General features: G+C 38.0%; 1 protein-coding gene and 1 long non-coding RNA gene across 3 annotated transcripts in view; one reads left to right on the top strand and one right to left on the bottom strand.

The window, feature by feature from the left end:
- The window catches only part of LOC126458519 (nitric oxide-associated protein 1), a 245603-nt gene that overhangs the window by 186783 nt on the left and 39647 nt on the right, over nucleotides 1-19173 (bottom strand). The gene's annotated exons all lie outside the window — the stretch shown is intronic.
- Nucleotides 282-13878, top strand: LOC126458521 (uncharacterized). Of its 2 annotated transcripts, XR_007585650.1 has the most exons (4): nucleotides 282-439; nucleotides 1953-2059; nucleotides 2222-2324; nucleotides 12927-13878. It is a non-coding gene; the product is annotated as an uncharacterized LOC126458521 (long non-coding RNA). The 2 variants fall into 2 exon arrangements; XR_007585649.1 differs by lacking the exon at nucleotides 282-439 and having other exon boundaries at nucleotides 1942-2059.

Genomic DNA, 19173 nt, shown 5'->3' with positions numbered 1-19173 from the left:
GGAATTAAAAATAGAGAAAGTTGCGAATGAAATGCCGAAGGATATGGAAGCGCAAGAGAGACTGGCGTGTCGTCACACAAAACGTCCACACTATTATCTTTTTCGCAATAGTTTACAGTTGCTCCTTGTCCGCCATTCCGAACCGATACCGATCACCATTTTTGATTCACCAAAGAAATGTGAACTAGTGGCCCGTCTTAAGCTGTAAAATGTCTATAAGCAATACACTCCGCGTGTCTGTAAAACTAAAATCGTGCAACACGTCTACGAGTGTGAACTAGGCGTACAGCGTGAGTATTTGCTCGAGGTCGGTAGTTCCCCCACTTCACTGCTGACACGCGCAGCAAGCTATATAAGACCAGGTACAGCAGAACACGCCGCTTTCCTGTCGAGAATGGATGGATAAGTAAGAGTGCGATGCGTGGAAAGCCACAGCAAAGTAAGTGATAGATCTAGTATGTTGTCATAGTTTTGTAGGTTAGACGAACCAGGATCATAATAAGTATTGCATCGTGAGACCGTACACTAATAGGTATTCCTAAGAACTCTAATAATTTTTGTAGGTCCTGTCGATTTTCCATGACTTGCCGGTATATTACAGCATTATCCCTGCTGTAGAATGAGTTGCAAATGGCAAAGAATTTAAATTGCTTTCAATGGTCATTAATTAACCCTTCTTTGCCTGTTAAGACTGGCGGTATTTGTCAAACTTTGGAGGCCTATTTTCACAACAAAATAAGGGGAAAGTTTTATTCATTCTACTAGATTGGTGTTAAATTAGCCATTTCACTCCGCGAATCTTGGATATGACAGCGTGATCTGTAGCACAGCTCGACTTCTAGATTAGGCAAGGAGGCGAAGCTACCACATGTGGATGTGAATCGTTTTAACAGATTGCTACGTAGCGCGCGGTAGCCTAATACAAACAGTCTCTCATATGTAACACACTTTTCCTTATAAAAGCTAAAGCTGCGAGATAACTTCTATGTCTGCGGTACTTAATAGAAAAGCCTCGAACGAATATTTTGAGGAGTAAGAGGAGATTAGTGCCCCCTCGACAACGAGGTCATAGACACAGAGCACAAGCTCGGATTAGGGATGGATAGAGAAGGAAAACGACCGTGCCCTTTCGAAAGAACCATCCCGGCATTTGCCGTAATCAATTTAGGGAAATCATGGAAAACTAAATCAGGATGGCTAGGCGGATGTTTGAACCGTCGTCCACAAATGTTTTTAAGCGTCTATATAAATCACGAAAAATGCAGGAGGAGCCAAAACCGGTATCACTTATTTCAACTGTTTCTTGTTTGAAAGTATTCTGAAATGTTCCACATTCACGAGAATCATATCATTTTTTGGGTGTTTAGTACGAAAACAAACTAATCTAATGGGAGGCCAAAAAATAACTCGGTGGGTGTTGTTTTCCGTGAAATTTGTTTTATTCAGGGATAAAGAACAAGCCATCCGACAGTAGACAGACATTAAATCCACATAATAATTAAGAACATTATACGATTGCTGTTTCGAGCATTTCGTAATATTTTATTAGATGTGTGCTTACGTTGTCGAATAGCACAGTCAGTGTATTTTGTAAATGTATTTTTTGTCAAAAATTCACGGCCACAGGAATACAACTGGTAAATTTAAACTATAAAATTCCACTTCTTTGGACAGTGGAATTCATTTAGAATAAAATGCTGTAGCCCATGTGAAATAATAAAGAAAACTCTTACTAGTATAGTCTTTACCTAATCTCTTTAATGATGATTGGAATACCTAATTTTCTCTCGGTAATATGGATATTGTTTTAGTTCGGATTCCACTAACTTTTTCAATAGGCCTAACTTTGTTGTTGTTAATACCGGTACCCAAAAAGTTGTTTGTTTTTTAAGTAATAGACCATTTGTGATGATACATGGTGGTTTTTTACTTTTTTCCGGCATTACATGAAGTGAGATGACATGCCATGTTCACATCACCACCTACACATCTCTATCAACCCCAGGATGTGTTAATGTTCAATGCAAAATTTTAAAATTTTGCCAACATCAGACTTCAGGTGGGAATATGCAGCATAAAAAATGCAGTTTTGCGTGTGTGTGTGTGTGTGTGTGTGTGTGTGTGTGTGTGTGTGTGTGTGTGTTCCATTAATATAGCTGGAATATGTCATATGGCTTTCTCGTAAATTAGATCTTTATGACTGAATGTTTCTGCTTTTCAGTATTAGGTCATGAATGACATGTGCCAGGCAGTCACGTGCTATTGCAAATATCATCTTTGCAGTTCATCTTGGTAACAAAGACTGAATCAACTGTTTTCTCAAGGTATGGAAACATAACTTCTGCATTATATTGTACAGTCTTCCAACATTAAACTTAGATTTTATTTTTCTTAATTGTATGCTGTTCTGTTTAGTATCCAGAAATGGCACAGAAACATTCTTGGAAGGCATGTGTTGCATGTCATACTCATGTAAAATACAGCCCCCGGAAGAAGACAAGGAAACACTGATAAGCTGCCCAAAGAATAAATAAAAACAATTATTTTGTGTGTTCTTATCAATATTAGTCAGGGGTAAATGATATGGAAAATAAGCGCAGCTAGGTGGCCAGAAAATGTGGAGTGTTTGAAGCCAGGTGTTCATTATAATGAATAATTAATTACCAATCCTTCCAGTGTTTCATCGGATGGAAGGTGTGTAGCTACATGTGCAGCAGCTGTCACATGTGCTGCAGCTTTGTAACAAGCCTTCCGTCCACATTTTGAATTGTTTCCTGTGAAGAGTTCAAGCTAACAATACCTATCATCTTTCATTGCTGAAGAATTTAATACTAATTAACAATATTAGGGAAATTATAGTTGCTACTCACCGTATAGTGGAGATCCCGAGTTGCAGACAAGCACAGAAAACAGACGGACAGCCAGTAAGCTTTTGCCAAAAAGGTCCTCATCAGGTAAAAGCAACATGCACGCACACACTCACACAAACGCAACTCTCACACACATGAACAGTGTCTCTGGCTCTCTGGCCACTGAGGCCAGACTGCTAAGTGAGATAATCAAAGTTGGTTGTTAATGGGTTTTGCAGTAACATTACACAGTGAATTGCAGCTGTATGTTGTTTTGGCAGTGAATCCTGAAGCCAGCTGTTATGAATTGTTTTACACTGTGAACCAGCTGCAAAGTAGTCAGATGTGGCCCCCCTCATTCTTCCTTTTGAAGTGCTTTTGGTAAGAACTCTATTGGGAATTAATTGCTAAAATACTCCCCCCCCCCCCCCCCCCCCCCCCTCCTAAGTCACACCAGGCCAGTTTTATTTATTTTTATTTGCTTATTATTAGTCCTGTAGCTCATGGTATAGGGAACTCACTTAAAAATTATGGTAGGATGGTAATGTTGGTACATACTTCGCATAGGAGAATACATCTAAGAGATGTAGACAGGAAAATAAAGCTCTGTCTATAAGATAGACTAGTTTTATATGATCTTACTAAGCAGAGATAGATAAAAGTGAATAAGATTACTAAGAAATAATCTGCATGTTGTGCATAGTCATCACTATCAAGAATATTCCATACAGATGGGTCCCAGATGGAGATTAGTGTTACCAAATTTTGTTAACATGATGCACACACAGATAAAAATTACGTGCCGTACATTATAGGCAAAACAGAGTGCAGCTTATTACAAGGAATTAAAATTTAGTTTCAAGAAATTTGCTCACAGAATAGAAACACTGACTTGGTAATAATTCCTTTAACTTAATTCTAGTTATTTTTGGATTTTTGCTTGTTTTGGTGTTTGATGGGAGGTGGTTTTATGTTTAATGCCATGCACTAAAACCCATTAGCGTATAATTTTGTGTTGTGAGCTATAATTTGTAATTGTTTTGTTTCTGGTGTTGTGTTTGGTGACCTACATTGTGTTTGGTGACCTACATTGCTGTGTAGGGATTTAAAGTGCTTTACAGTAAAACAAGCAAATTCCATTATATACAGGCATGGCAGTGACAGGGTTTTTAACTTTTTAAACTATGGTTTACAGAACTCACTTCTTTCTATAATCATTATTTTCACTATTTATTTTTGGTGTTTGAAAATGGAGAGCTATTTGGTCACACAATCAGGCCATAGCTCAAGACAGACTCAAACAGGTATGGTACACTGGCTCTGCCTTTTAGTGATCTTAATAAACAACAGATTTTGTTAAACTTTCGTGACCAATGCCTCAATATGTAGTTTCAAATGTAGTGTTGGTGATGGTAAGTCCAAAAAATTTGGTGTCCTGTCTATTTGTAATGTTGTCTTTGCCAATAACTATAATTGCATTGGAGGGGTAAGATTTTTGTCTTATGTGGAAGTTCATACTTAAAGTTTTCTGTGTATTTATGAGTAGTCTATTTGCTTCAAACCAAGGTTGTAATTGACGGGTAGTTTCATTGATTGTATCTTGCAGTATATCACCTCTACTGATTATCAAAATTTTGTGTCATTGGTGTACAAAAAAGCGCTCGCATTTGATGTGTGTTCCAGGAGGTCATTGATGAAAAATTTAGAAAGAACAGGGCCAAGAAGAGATCTGAGGGACACAATTTTTTGTATGTAGTGTATCTGACCTGCAATACCTGGATGTCTTAGAATTTCTTATTTCTACTTTTTTTGCCCCCCCACTGAGGTAGCTACAGAACCAGTTGTGAGCCACACATCAAATTCCATACTTACGGAGTTTCATAAGGAGTAGCTTGTGGCTGACCATGTCAAATGCCCTGGACTTATAAAGAAATATAACAGGTTGTTTATGGTCAACAAAGCGTGAGCACTTTTTCAAAAATGCATACAAAGCATATGTGGTAGACCTATTTTTGTGAAATCCCTATAGGGACGATCAGAATATGGCACACAGTATTCAAAGATTTTTGAGAAAGCTGGTAGTATAGCAATTGGTCTATAGTTTGCTATGTCAGATTTCTCTCCCTTCTTGTAGAGAAGTATAATTTTAGCAAGTTTTTGCTGGTTTGGAAACATTCCTCCTGAAAGTGGGGTATTTCTGATATTTGACAGGGTCCCACTGATGTAGTTTGAACACTTAAGTGAGAAGTTGTTAGTTTATTGGTGTGAAATTCAGTGAATAGAGGTTAAGAAAAATCTACCAGTTTGGAATCACATTGTAGTTTAAGACCTGTAAAGCTTAATAAATAAGATACAGTAAAAGAGTGGTAACAAAGGCACAACACCTGACCTAGTTCAGGCCGCCTTTAGCCTCCAACACAGCCCCAGACTTCCTGGCCAATGCATGTGAATCCTGAGTTACAGTTATTGGTATTTCTTCTGTAAGGGAGAAATTGATAACAGGCTAGCAAATATTTATACCACTGTAAGCAACAATTAGGTAACATTCAAAGTTGGCAGTTTGGGTGGGGGGCTGTGGAAAAGCATTGAGTCTCATTCACGTGATATTTGCATTGATATATTTGACAATTTAAGTAGGCACTACGGGAGCCCTAAAGGATGTGCACTAAGTTTATACACAATGTAGGAATTATTTGACTGATGACTTTCTCCAAACTTAGTAAATAAATTCATAAAATATAAGTTGACCAGAAATGTATTTTACAGTAAAATGTTTGATTTGTTTAAATAAGTTATGTCTCGTATTATTTGTATTGTAATTTACTGGTATTGTAAATTTGATGCAGTCTCTATAGCTAGGGCTGGTGAATGATGCAAGCCTTATATTAAATGATGACCTTCTGAAAGATTCAATCCTTTTCTGCGATTATTGTGTATGCCGCAGAATGGTCACAAAAACTGTTTCATAGACTTAATACAATTACTTGTCCTCTGTGTGACTGGTTAGACTTTCAAACTATTACAAAATGTGTACCACTTGTTGATTACATAAATATGCTCTTGTCACACAAGGTAAGTGAAATAGGCTATATGCCGAAGTCATGCTATGACTAAATAGAAATTTGTAATCAAGCATTTAAGTATGGTACAAACAATACACAAATTCCTGGTTTATAAAATGCATATGCATTTATGTAGAAACAAGGTAACAGCAGGCCACAAAGAGGTACCAGAAAACAGGGAATCTTACATATTAGTAGTCTGATTTTAAAAGGCAACTTTCAGGAATTCATGTTGAATGAAACTGTCAGTTCTGTTCTTCTCCCCCCTTCCTGTTTGGACTCCATGAGACTGGGAGCCAGTTTGTACAGGATGCTGTAAACAGAAATGCAACATAGATGGTTTTTTGTGAGGTATCAATGTTACATTTTCTGTGTGTTCTGTGTCAATAGATCCACTCAGTAAAATTTCTCATGTTTGCCATTGTTGATGTTTCCTGAGTTGGCACTGCTGTGTAGTTCCACCTAACATTGTTGTTGCAGTCTTCATAGTACTTAGTCTCTTTGTGCTTGGGTGGGTGCTGTAAGAGAGCGTTAATTGCCTTCCAAGTTACTTGACTGACGTAAGCAACTAAACTTTAAATCTTCTGTATTAACACTTTGTCCTGTAAAACCATCATGTCTGAATATAGTTTTTTGTAAGATGCAGGTTGACACACATTTTTAAAACTGATCGAGCTTAGCTAAGATAAAGACAAGAAGCTTCCTCTGCTCAGTCCAGTTCAGCAAGTCATTCCTGTTTTCAAAGCATTCATTGCAGCCATGGTCTTCTCTTTTTCTCCTTGTCGTCCAAACATTCAAACCGTGACATCACCGCACTCGCAGCAGGTGGAGGCGCTCACTTGCTGTACCACCTTGATGTGATGAGTGCAAGATGTTCCCCACCTGCACACAGTGTATGAAGGAGGCTGTGACATGCTAACATGTAAATGAGAAGAAATAGCTTCATCTACATCTACATGGATACTCTGCAAATCACATTTAAGTGCCTGGCAGAGGGTTCATCAAACCACCTTCACAATTCTCTATTATTCCAATCTCGTGTAGCTTGCACGGGGGAAGAATGAACATCTATATCTTTCCATACGAGCTCTGATTTCCCTTATTTTATCGTGGTGATCATTCCTCCCTGTGTAGGTCGGTGCCAACAAAATATTTTCGCATTCTGAGGAGAAAGTTGTTGATTGGAATTTTGTGGGAAGATTCCATCGCAACGAAACTTTCTTTTAAAGATGTCCAGCCCAAATCCTGTATCATTTCTGTGACTCTCTCCAATATTTTGCGATAATACAAAATGTGCTGCCTTTCTTTGAACTTTTTCGATGTACTCAGTCAGTCCTATCTGGTAAGGATCCCACATTGTGCGCCAGTATTGGACAGACAAGTGTAATGTAGGCAGTCTCCTTAGTAGGTCTGTTACATTTTCTAAGTGTCCTGCCAATAAAACATAGTCTTTGGTTAGCCTCCCCCAGAACATTATCTGTGTGTTCCTTCTAATTTAAGTTGTTTGTAATTGTAATACCTAGGTATTTAGTTGAATTTATAGCTTTTAGATTAGACTGATTTATTGTGGAACCGAAGTTTAATGAGTTCCTTTTAGCACTCATGTGGATGACCTCACACTTTTCATTATTTAGGATCAACTGCCACTTTTCTCCCCATTCAGATATCTTTTCAAAAGCGTTTTGCAGTTTTTTTTATCTTCTGATGACTTTAGTAGTCGATAAATGACTGCGTCATCTGCAAAAAACCGAAGACGGCTGTTCAGATTGTCTCCCAAATCGTTTATACAGATAAGGAACAGCAAAGGGCCTATAACACCACCTTTGGGAACGCCAGAGATCACTTCTGTTTTACTCAATGACTTTCTGTCAATTACTGCGATCTGTGACCTCTCTGACAGGAAATCGCAAATCCAGTCGCATAACTGAGATGGTATTCCATAAGCACGCAATTTCACTAAGAGCCGCTTCTGTGGTACAGTGTCAAAAGCCTTCTGGAAATCCAGAAATTCGGAATCAATCTGAAATCCCTTGTCAATAGCACTCAACACTTCATGTGAATAAAGAGCTAGTTGCGTTTCACAGGAACGATGTTTCCTAAACCCATGTTGACTGTGTGTCAATAGACTGTTTTCTTCGAGGTAATTCATTATGTTCGAACACAATATATGTTCTAATATCCTGCTGCATATCGACGTTAACGATATGGGCCTGGAATTTAGTGGATTAATCCTACTACCTTTCTTGAATATTGGTGTGACCTGTCCAACTTTGCAGTCTTTGGGTACGGATCTTCCGTCGAGCGAACGGTTGTATGTGATTGTTAAGTATGAAGCTAATGCATCAGCATACTCCGAAAGGAACCTAATTGATATACAGTCTTAGCGTGTAAATTTTTTGTTGCTGAAGTTATGAAATTAGGCAAGTCTAGTATTATCACTGAAGAGAGTGCACTTATTCATAAGTGGTGTGTGAAGAGCTGTTCCCAGAGGAATTCCTGTTGTGGATGCTTCTATAATACAAGCCATGACTGTGAAGGTATGAGAGATTAAGAGAAGCAAAACCTTAAGACTCGTAATACTTCTTAGGGTTTTAAAAAGAGAGTACTTTCGGAGCTAGCACAGTTTAACATAACTAAAATATGACCAACGATATTTTAAGATAGAAAGTATGGAGGAAGATTTTATAGACGTCGCACACTACTGAAATGATCAGTGGTCTGAATTATGGTAATGTAAGTAATAACCTACATGTTATAACAGCACTGGGATACCAAATGATAAGAAGTGTAGCTGGAAGTGCACATTTGGAAGAGTATGGGAACATAAGTGTTTAGTAACCAGGAAGAGTCAAAAGTTTATGGAGCAACATCTTCATTTAAATGAGTAGGGGGGAAAAGGGTAGGATGCATTGCATATTGTTGAATATTCGTGATGTGATGTACCCAATATAATGAATATATTGGAGAGTAAATGGTAGGCAGACCCATCGAAGGGATGGCCTACACCTACATCAAGTGAATTCGTGGGAGGAATGACCTGAACTATATTAAGCAAGTTGGACTTTTAAAGGGACACTAGCATAAATTAAAGATAATTAAGAATTATCTGCCCATAGAGGAGGGTGTAGAAGCAACTAATTTTTATTCCCAGTCACCAAGGGTTGTCGATAATAGTTCAATGTGGAGAGACTTAGTTAGCATGATGACATTATGTAGAATGTAGATATTATCTAAAGCAGGGCTTCCCAACTTCTGGTCCGCGGACCCCTTAGGGGTCCGCCGGCTCTTTCTAGGGGATCCGCGGCCACCTTTCAACAAATTGTGTAAAATAATGAGTAAAATTATTGAATAAAGATGTGAAAATCGAATTCACCACTTTTTTGTGTGTGAAAAACGTGTACTTTTACTTCAGATTGTATTCCCAAGCAGCCTTTGCGGTTCCTAAGTGAAAACGCATACACAGTTTAGTGCCAGAAAATGCGGCTTCTCTGATAGACTGTTTCGCATCAATACGGGCGTCGTTTGTGCCCCGGCTCACGATGCTAGATGCGCTGAAACCTTTTATGCATGCGCGGAGCGAGCTTTGTCGACCAATCACAGTGCTCGCTGGCACATATGCGGCCCCAGGCATCGTTAAATGTTAAACTTGCTTTGTCAGTGCACTACCTATTTCATAAGTCGATTTTTGACCAGTTTATTACTTCTAACATGGCTCTGTGGCTGAAGTCGGGATCATTGAAGAAGGGTGCAGTTTCTCCATCGCCTTCACAACAAAGGAAGTTTCCAGTTGAAATGAATGAGGAGGGAGGACGACCAAAGGAAGAACAATCACAAGAAGCTCCAAAGACTATTGATACTTTGGGGGGGGGGGGGGTGTCATTGGAAACACGGCACTTGCATTAAGAAGCTTTCAGTTCAGTTCCCATGGGTTTCGCTCTGAAATTTAAAGTTACTATGCTCTTGACTGACTAGGGGTCTGCCATGTATTTTTGACTGTAGAAGGGGTCTGCCAGCTGAAAAGGTTGGGAAGTGCTGATCTAAAGTGAAGTCGAAGCAATCCACGAACCTCGTCTGGGAGTAAGTGGATGCATCGGGAATAGGTTTTTTAAGGGATTGTGATGCCTAGGCAATGGAACTGTGCACGTATATTAAGAATGTGATGACTTAACAAGAAAGTCTCTTGGCATAGTGAAATATAAGTTACGCATATAAGTAAATCTAAAGTAGAAGGTAATTTTAGGATATAATGATTGAAGTGGAGAGCAAAGTTCTTGTTGATTCCTGAAAAGGAAGTTAGTATATGTGGAAATGGCACAGTCACATATACAGAGATGGGTTAGCTAATTATGCAGATTTCACAAAATGTAAGGGGTGATCAAAAAGGTGCCATTTGAGGGTGTCGCTGCAATGTATATGCAATATAGCACAACTGCAATGTAGGCACCAAAATGTTGGCATAGGATTAGTGTGGCATTCAGGTCTTTCCAACGTGCTTGTGGTAAGTGCAAATACGGTGACATTATTACCAGATGTGTCCAAACAGGACCAACATGAAACTTCCTGGCAGATTAAAACTGTGTGCCGGACCGAGACTCGAACATGGGAGGAGGTAGGAGACAAGGTACTGGCAGAAGTAAAGCTGTGAGGACGGGGCGTGAGTCATGCTTGGGTAGCTGAGTTGATAGAGCACTTGCCCGTGAAAGGCAAAGATCCCGAGTTCGAGTCTGTTTTGTCTCGAGATAAGCCTGTGATAGAATTTACTGATTCCCTGAAGCTACTAAGGACACCCCCTTCCCCTCTCTCTCATGAGGCTGCAACCCCCCCCCACCACCACACACCAAAAAAAAATACCTGTATGTATTATGTGGACAGTATATCGTGGCAGTCTGCCACAACTGTAAACAAGTGAGAACTTGCTCTGTTTGAGGGGACAGGAGCGGTGTGGGGGAATAAGCCCCGCCTCCCTCTCAAATGGCTGTCATCCTACATATATGTTCCATGCTTCCCCAAAAGTAGAACTGACTTAACGGTTATAGGGATTGTTGATTTCTATTTTCGTAGTGAGAGTCATTTGAATCCCTTTATGCAGCAGGATTAGTCTCTACACTCATTTCATAATGAGAAAAAAAATTAAGCAATCCACAATGCAAAGCAAATTGGAGTATACAAAGCATTTGGTAGTGGCTACAGTGCAATTGTTTGCAGCAGCTGGCAGCGGTAGTTAAAGCCCGACCTCTAGCTGTATCTTACACAATCATTGTTCAGAACACTCCCCACCTATAACTGCCATGATATAGTGTCCGTACAACAAAAACCTCAACTAGCAGAAAATGATGATAAATACATAAAGTATACACTCACTTTTAAAGGTAAAATTGACTATTACCCATGATACTTTCAGTATATGCCACAGCAGCTGTAACTTGAAAATGCTGATATACTTCAATATGAATTATGCATGACACTTGTAATTTCCAAAAATTGTAATAATCGGACATAACTGAAATACCGCACGTTAACTTACTACATAGTACTTAAATAAGCATGCAAAATTTTTGTACTTTTCACTTAGCTGCTGAAATAACAATACTAATAGTATGAATATACACAATACATCATTTGTTTCTATTAAAAAATTTGTCAATGGAGTAGAAGGAGTTGGCCACTAGTAAGTCTTTCAGGTTCCTTTTAAATTGATCTTTATTTGTAACTTAATTTTTTATGTTTGCTGGCACATTGTTGAAGATGAGTGTTCCTGAGTAGTGGACCCCTTTTTGAACTAAAGTAAGTGCTTTTAAGTCATTGTGCAGATCATTTTTGTTCCTGGTATTGTATGTATGAACTGAGCTGTTTGTGGGAAAAAGAGATATATTATTTAGGACAAATTTCATTAAGGAGTAAATATACTGAGAGGCAGTGGTTAGTATACCCAGTTCTTTGAAGAGGTTTCTACATGACGTCCGTGAATTTACTCCACAAATAATACATATTACACCTTTTTGGACTCTGAAAACTTTTGTTTGACTTGAAGAGTTACCCCAAAATATTATACCATATGACATTATGGAATGAAAGTAGGCAAAGTATGCAAGCTTTTTAATTTTTATGTCGCCTATGTCTGCTAACACTCGAATTGCAAATACAGATTTGTTAAGGCGTTTCTATAGTTCTGTGGTTTGCTCCTCCGTACTGAATTTATTATCAAGTTGTAATCCCAGGAATTTAAGACTGTCAACCTCTTCTATCTGCTCTTCTTCATACTTTATGCATATGCTGGGTGGAAACCTCTTACAGGTTCTGAATTGCATGTAGTGAGTCTTTTCAAAGTTTAATGTCAGTGAGTTGGCTTTAAACCATTTATTAATATCCATGAAAATATCATTAGCAGATCTTTCTAGAACTACACTCGACATACTATTTATTGCAATACTTGTGTCATCTGCAAACAAAACGAACTCTGCTTCTGGCAGTCTAACTGATGAGAGATCATTAATGTACACAAGAAAAAGCAATTCCAGTTGGACAGCAGTGCAGCCTGTGGAAGGTTGTGAGTGTAAAAGATAATTTCCAAATTTTTATGCTTGAAGATGTGCATTGTTTAATCACTATATCTGGATTAAATGTGCATATCAAGGTATTAAAATAAAGTGCATTGACATAGTCTTCATTAAGTGTAATTTCACATGCAGTCCACTATGAACAATCATATGCTCAGCCACGCTTATACTCATTTGCTACTATAGGTAACACAATTTTTGATGTTCAATAATAGCACATATCTAATCAGTGATGTTCGTGAAACAATTTATATTGTAAAATAGATTGAAAGTTGAACATGTTCAAAAAATGTAATTTTTTGTTTTATATTCTTTCTTTTATTGTTTGACCTTGCCGAGTACTGCTACAGGCAAATTCTACAAAGTTTTACTTTTGTAGCAAATTTGTATAATTTGTACATATTAAGAGTAATTTTTGATATTGTAACTAATAGAGCTGCTTTATTTTTGTTCTGCAGGAATACTGGTTTGAGATGGTGGGCTCCAGTAGAAAATAAAAAATTTGTCAAATCAAAATTATATTTCACCATGCTTGATGTATAAACATACGAAACAGTGTTGAGTGTGCATACTAGGGGAGAGCTCGTGTGCTATTGACTCTCTTAGGGTAGCACCCCAACCCGATAAATGTATTTAAGAAAACTATAAGCTATAAAAATATATGCTATATCTATTTGTAGATGTGTTGTACATAAATTGTGCTGTGAAAGAACTGTGACTAAGAAGAAAACTGTGTGTGAATAAAAGAACTGTGTAAGAAGACTAATATGTGAAGAAAGAACTGTGCCTCTCTTAAAGCTGAATGTGAGAAATTTGTTACGTAATGAACTATATGCCCTCTTGCTTCTTAAGTGGGGGGAGGGGCCAGTCAGATGAGTCACACAGCAGAGATCTTAGTGTGAACCATCTGCACCTGTTATGAGGCGGGGACAGCTGTCCCAACTTCCTGCAGTACAGTTCTTAATGTAAAAACATAACAACAAAGGAATTCACAGTTCTCACTTACAATAATTATTTTATTGTTCTCCTACTCCTACTCCCACTCCCACTCCCACTACCTTACCTCCCTTTCTGCCAGTCAACTGGACTGCAGTGGGTGAGGATGCTATCTTAAGTAGACTTTACACAGCACATGTAGCACTCTCCTTGCTTGGGGAAGTTCCTCACAAAAACCCCCATTGTATCTTTATTTTGTCAAATCATGATAACACAGTGTACCTGGAAAACAGTTGTATATATTTGTGTGTTTCAAATTTTCTGTGTATAAATACAGAAGCTGAAATGTAAAGTGAACATATTGGTAAAAAGAAATTTTAATATTTGAAATAGTCGTAACTTGTAGCTGGGCAATATCTTTCACTTCATGTAATGTTTGTTGTAGTAATAAAATACATGGGGTTTCAAATGGAACATGTGTTTGATTTTATTCATCATAATTTTAAAACAAAATTGTAATAAAATTAATGGATTTATGATCATTGGTAGAACATTTAATCATTAATGAAAGGGAAAAGCAAACTGTCTCTCTAAACAGTATTTTTTCCCTCATTTCTGTTTTCAGAGATCCCATAAATATGAAATCAAAAAGTGTGTTTGATAAGACTAGTTACATGAAAGCCTTTGAAAGACACAAAACACTTTAACGCTACAGTTCTGTGAGGCTCATTACAACGAGCCTCGTATTGGTAATGTGAGACTAGAGACTTTGTTCATGTTGCACCAATCCAAGAGTGACCTGTCCTTATCAATGAATGAAATTCCCCACACCCCTCTTGCCGCCGCCCCCCCCCCCCCCCCCCCCCTTCTTCTGACATCGATTCTCTATGTGTTAACTTTGTATTTGTGGTAGTGAAGAAATTTTTTCTGGGCCAGTTTGTGTGACACATTCCCACTGTGAATATGAGCCTATCAAGCCTTTACCCAATCTAAATTGTAAAAATGCAAACTGATGAAATTGACTCATCACTTGCCTCATACAATAGAAAATTAACCCTTAACTGATTAGTCAGCAAAGGATGTTGTTGTCTTCAGTCCTGAGACTGGTTTGATGCAGCTCTCCATGCTACTCTTATCCTGTGCAAGCTTCATCTCCCAGTACCTACTGCAACCTACATCCTTCTGAATCTGCTTGGTGTATTCATCTCTTGGTCTCCCTCTAAGATTTTTACCCTCCACGCTGCCCTCCAACGCTAAATTGGTGATCCCTTGATGCATCAGAACATGTCCTACCAACCGATCCCTTCTTCTAATCAAGTTGTGCCACAAACTTCTCTTCTCCCCAATCCTATTCAGTACTTCCTCAATAGTTATGTGATCTACCCATCTAATATTCAGCATTCTTCTGTAGCACCACATTTCGAAAGCTTCTATTCTCTTCTCTAAACTATTTATCATCCATGTTTCAATTCCATACATGGCTACACTCCATATAAATACTTTCAGAAATGACTTCCTGACACTTAAATCTATACTCGATGTTAACAAATTTCTCTTCTTCAGAAACGCTTTCCTTCCCATTGCCAGTCTACATTTTATATCCTCTCTACTTCGGCCATCATCAGTTAGGTAGGAATCTCCATGGTATACAGTCACTCTAAAGAAACAGAGATTACTGCGTAATAGGTGTAGAATGAAGCACAGGGCTATAGATACAGAGATGCTGAATGAAACACATTTAGCTGTCAAGATATGCTTTTACTTGTCCTTTGTGCTTTGGTAATCATTGTTGCCACAACCATGTCATGATCACTGATACCAGTTTCAATGTGGACATCCTCAAGGAGGCTAGGTCCATTCATTGGCATTAGATCCAGTATGTTTCCGTCATGAGTGGGATTCCTAACTATCTGTTCTTGGTAGTTTTCAGAGAAGGCATTTAGTATTGTTTCACAGGGTGTCTTCTTATGCCCACCACCTAACAAAATTGTAATTTTCCCAATTAATTGTCTCCATCAATGATGACAGTGTGATGGAGGAACTTACGTACAAGTGAACTGAGGTTTCCTCTTAAGTTTTCGGTTACATCAAAACATGAATCTTGTGGGCAATAAAAGGATATAATTATCATTTTATGCCCACCCCTGATACTGAGCCTTGGCCAAACATTCTTACAAGCAGCTTCAATTTCTACCTTAGCAGATTTGCGTTTCTTGTCTTCTACAAAAAATACACCACCTCCATTTCCCATTTACCTATTCTTTCAATATACACTTAAATTTCCTCCAAAAATCTCACTGCTATCAGTTTCTGGTTACAACAAGCTTTCTGTACCTAGTATTACGTGAGCTGCACGGCTTTTCATGAGCATTCCAAACTCTGCACTTTGTTGTGAATGCTTCTGCAGTTTACCATTAGGATTTTAATACTCTCACATGTGGGAGGCATTTCTTTCGATCTTACACTGACACTTCTGGGTTTCCTACAGCTATTGTCATCTGGATTGGGTGCAGAGTCGCCTGATCCAAAAAAACCTTGTGTGCACCCCCACATATAGTCTGATACCTGAATAGTAGCTTTTGACGTGTAGTGCAGACCTTACCCACTATGGGGATGCTACAGTTCTCAATCCTATGGCGCAATTCCAGAAAGTCGCAGCCTAGCGTGTCACAGAATCTTCGAAGCCCCTGGTTCAGTGTTTCCACTTGACTCAGAATCAAATGGTGATGATCAGTTCTGGCAACAATGCTGCTAATTGTGAGCTTCATTGAAATTCCATGCACGAGGCTGGTCTACTCATCCTTCTCTGCCAGCTGCTGAAATGATGCAAGTATGACCTCACAGTTGCACTCTGTTTCCTCAATGGCTGCTGGAATAGCCTCTTCAAAAAAAAATTAGGCCCCCAGTGCTATATAGTGAGTACTCTGGTCAGTGTCCGATGATTGATAGTCCTCTACCCTTTTGTGTTTGCCTCCTCTTTACACGGAACAAAATAGGTTTCGCCAAAACAGGTGAAGCGAGTCTCATTGGCTAAGTTTCAGTGACAGGCAGCACCTCAAACCACACTGAGGGTAAAATGCTTTTATATACCTAGATATGTTGGCTTGGGGGCTTATTTAGTAGGTGAAACACTGTTGCCACAATGTCGGGTGAAGATACAAGGTAAGGTAATATTAATTTTACATATGCAAGATATTAAAAATAAAGCATTATAATTTATACAGTACAACTTAAAGAAGTCGTCCATTGTAAACTCTCAAGTATTTGGACAGTTAGTTTCTTTTTTGCTCTCAATAAGTACTGTAGTCAAATCCTTATGCTAACAAAGATTTAATGTCCCTGGAAACTTGTGTAAAGAATTACTTGTAGATTTTGTGGAATGAAACAGGAGTGTCTTAGGTTACCTTCAGCATATCAGTAAAAAAAAGCTGCCTATTATTGCAACAAAATGCAGGTTTCAGATACCAGCACAACTAGTTATGTCCTCTGTATCACTTCATGTTCCTAATGACTGGATTTACTGTACCTCTTGAATAATACAGTCCATTGATTTGGTATGTGAGATATTAATAATGTAAAAGCAGCATATAAATAAATAATAACAAATAAGAACAAATGCTGTTTATCACTGAATTACATCAGTGAAGATTAAAGAAACAGAAAGAACCCAGTTTCCCCAACAGATCTGCAACACAAAACTTCTCTAGTAGTATACATTGGGGGTTTAGATTATATGGCACATTTACAAGCTAGACATGTACTGTGTTGCTTAAAAATACACTCTATCCTCTTTGATTACTTGGTTATTAGTCAGCCTTATTATGCACTTGTAATATCAGTTTTTATTCTATAAACTCTATAAAAGAATAAAAACTATTATTTAACTTAGTGAATATGCTTTATGACATGTTTTAAATTTACACAATTCAAGACACAAATGAATTAAAGATATTAGCTGCCAGTGGGGATAGATTTATATCAATGGAGCAAGTTGAAAATTTGTGCCCTCTGGTTATTAGGCATACACACTGACTATTACACTATCCAGACAGAGTGCTCACTGTAACTGCATGGACTACCCTAGCACACGTCTCATCAGACTCAAATTCTCAACCTATACGAGCTTGGTGTGCATCTGCACTTATGGGATCATCATCTTAATTGTGTATGTAATGTCTATTCTATTTGAGCAAACTGTGTGGGAATCAACAACATTCTGTGAGTAATGAGGCTACTGAGCATGGACACTATCAGTCGTGTGTGGTATAAGTCGAAAATTTGGGTCTGACGAGAAGTGAGCTAGGGTAGTCCGTGCAGTTGCAGCAACACCACATATATGTTTACTCAATTCATTTACATCTTTCATTTATTATGTAGCTTGACTCTTTGCTAAAACATGGCGATTCATTCTTAACTTTATCCTTTCAGTCCATGTTCAATCAACGATTGTATCTGTGTGGCAGCTGTTTGCCACATATTGCTTAATGTTTTTCTGGATAAAATACTGTTGCCTGAAAGATGTATTCACATGGAACTGTCAGCACTTTTTAAATAGCTTTTGTGACTTTTGGTCTATTCTGATTGTCCATTATTGTAGTCTGAACACGTTTTCCATACTATCAGTTTTTGCACTCCAAAATATTATGCCATTAACTAATAATAGAATGCATATGTGCAAAGTATGTTTTTCTTCAGTGTGAGCTATTACACATGGTGGTTAGTATTTGTAGGGCATAGCATGATGTTCTAATTATTTTGCCAGCTACTCTGATATGTTCATCCGATTTTCATTGCTGATCAATAGGTACCCAAAATTTTTGTGCTAGTTACGAATTCTATAGTGTCATTGTGGACTTCAAGTTATTTTGTATTAGGTCTTTTATACTTATACAGAAGTTCATATTACCATACTTTTTTATGTTAAGAGTTACCTTATTGTTTGTGGATCACCATAAGTACATTGTCAGTTTTTACTCTTAACATTTTTGGTCTCCTGTCTGCAAATATTATGTTGATGTCATCAGTAAATAGCACCATTTCATCATATGTGCCCCATAGTGTGCAGTATCAACAATGTAGGAAAAGACAGATTGCTATTTACCATAAGGGAGACATATTAACTTGCACACAGGCACAATTAAAAGACGCTTACATAAAGCTTTCAGCCCAGCATTCATCAGTAAAAGAGAGACACACACTATTGATACACACAGGCAAGCACACCTCGTGCACACATCACCACCAACTCCAGCATGTTAAGTCGGAATGCATATAAGAAACTATATTAGACCTAACACAGTACCTTTAGTCACTCCAAGATTCACATTTTCTGGATCTGAAAGGTGTTTCACTATATGTTTTGAACCACTTGGATTTTGGGAGATCTCTGCCTTCTGCACTTTGTTTCATAGGTAAGACATAAACTATTTATTTACAATAGCAAAATCCTTAGTACATGATCTCCTTCATCCAAGGCTTCTAAAATTACCTTTGTAAATTTTGCTACACAGCCTCTGTTCCCTTTCTAGAACTGAAACCAAACTATTCTGTGCACAGAAGCTGGTATTTGTTTAGATAATCCATATGTGTTTTTCATAACTGTTTCTAATATTTCTGAAAAATAAAGTAGTGGGAATTCAGTAATCTATACTACTGAACAAAGACTAGTCATTGTTTAATGTTGTTACCAAAAATCTTGAAAAGTTTGAGACTGATTCACTTCAAATTTGTACATGATACTCTAATAAAAGTTCTGTCTGAAATAACTAT

The sequence above is a fragment of the Schistocerca serialis genome, chromosome 2 (assembly GCF_023864345.2).
Source record: "Schistocerca serialis cubense isolate TAMUIC-IGC-003099 chromosome 2, iqSchSeri2.2, whole genome shotgun sequence".
Lineage (NCBI taxonomy): Eukaryota > Metazoa > Arthropoda > Insecta > Orthoptera > Acrididae > Schistocerca > Schistocerca serialis.
The sequence above is the reverse complement of the archived record's forward strand: the minus strand, read 5'-3'. Positions and strand labels throughout refer to the sequence as shown.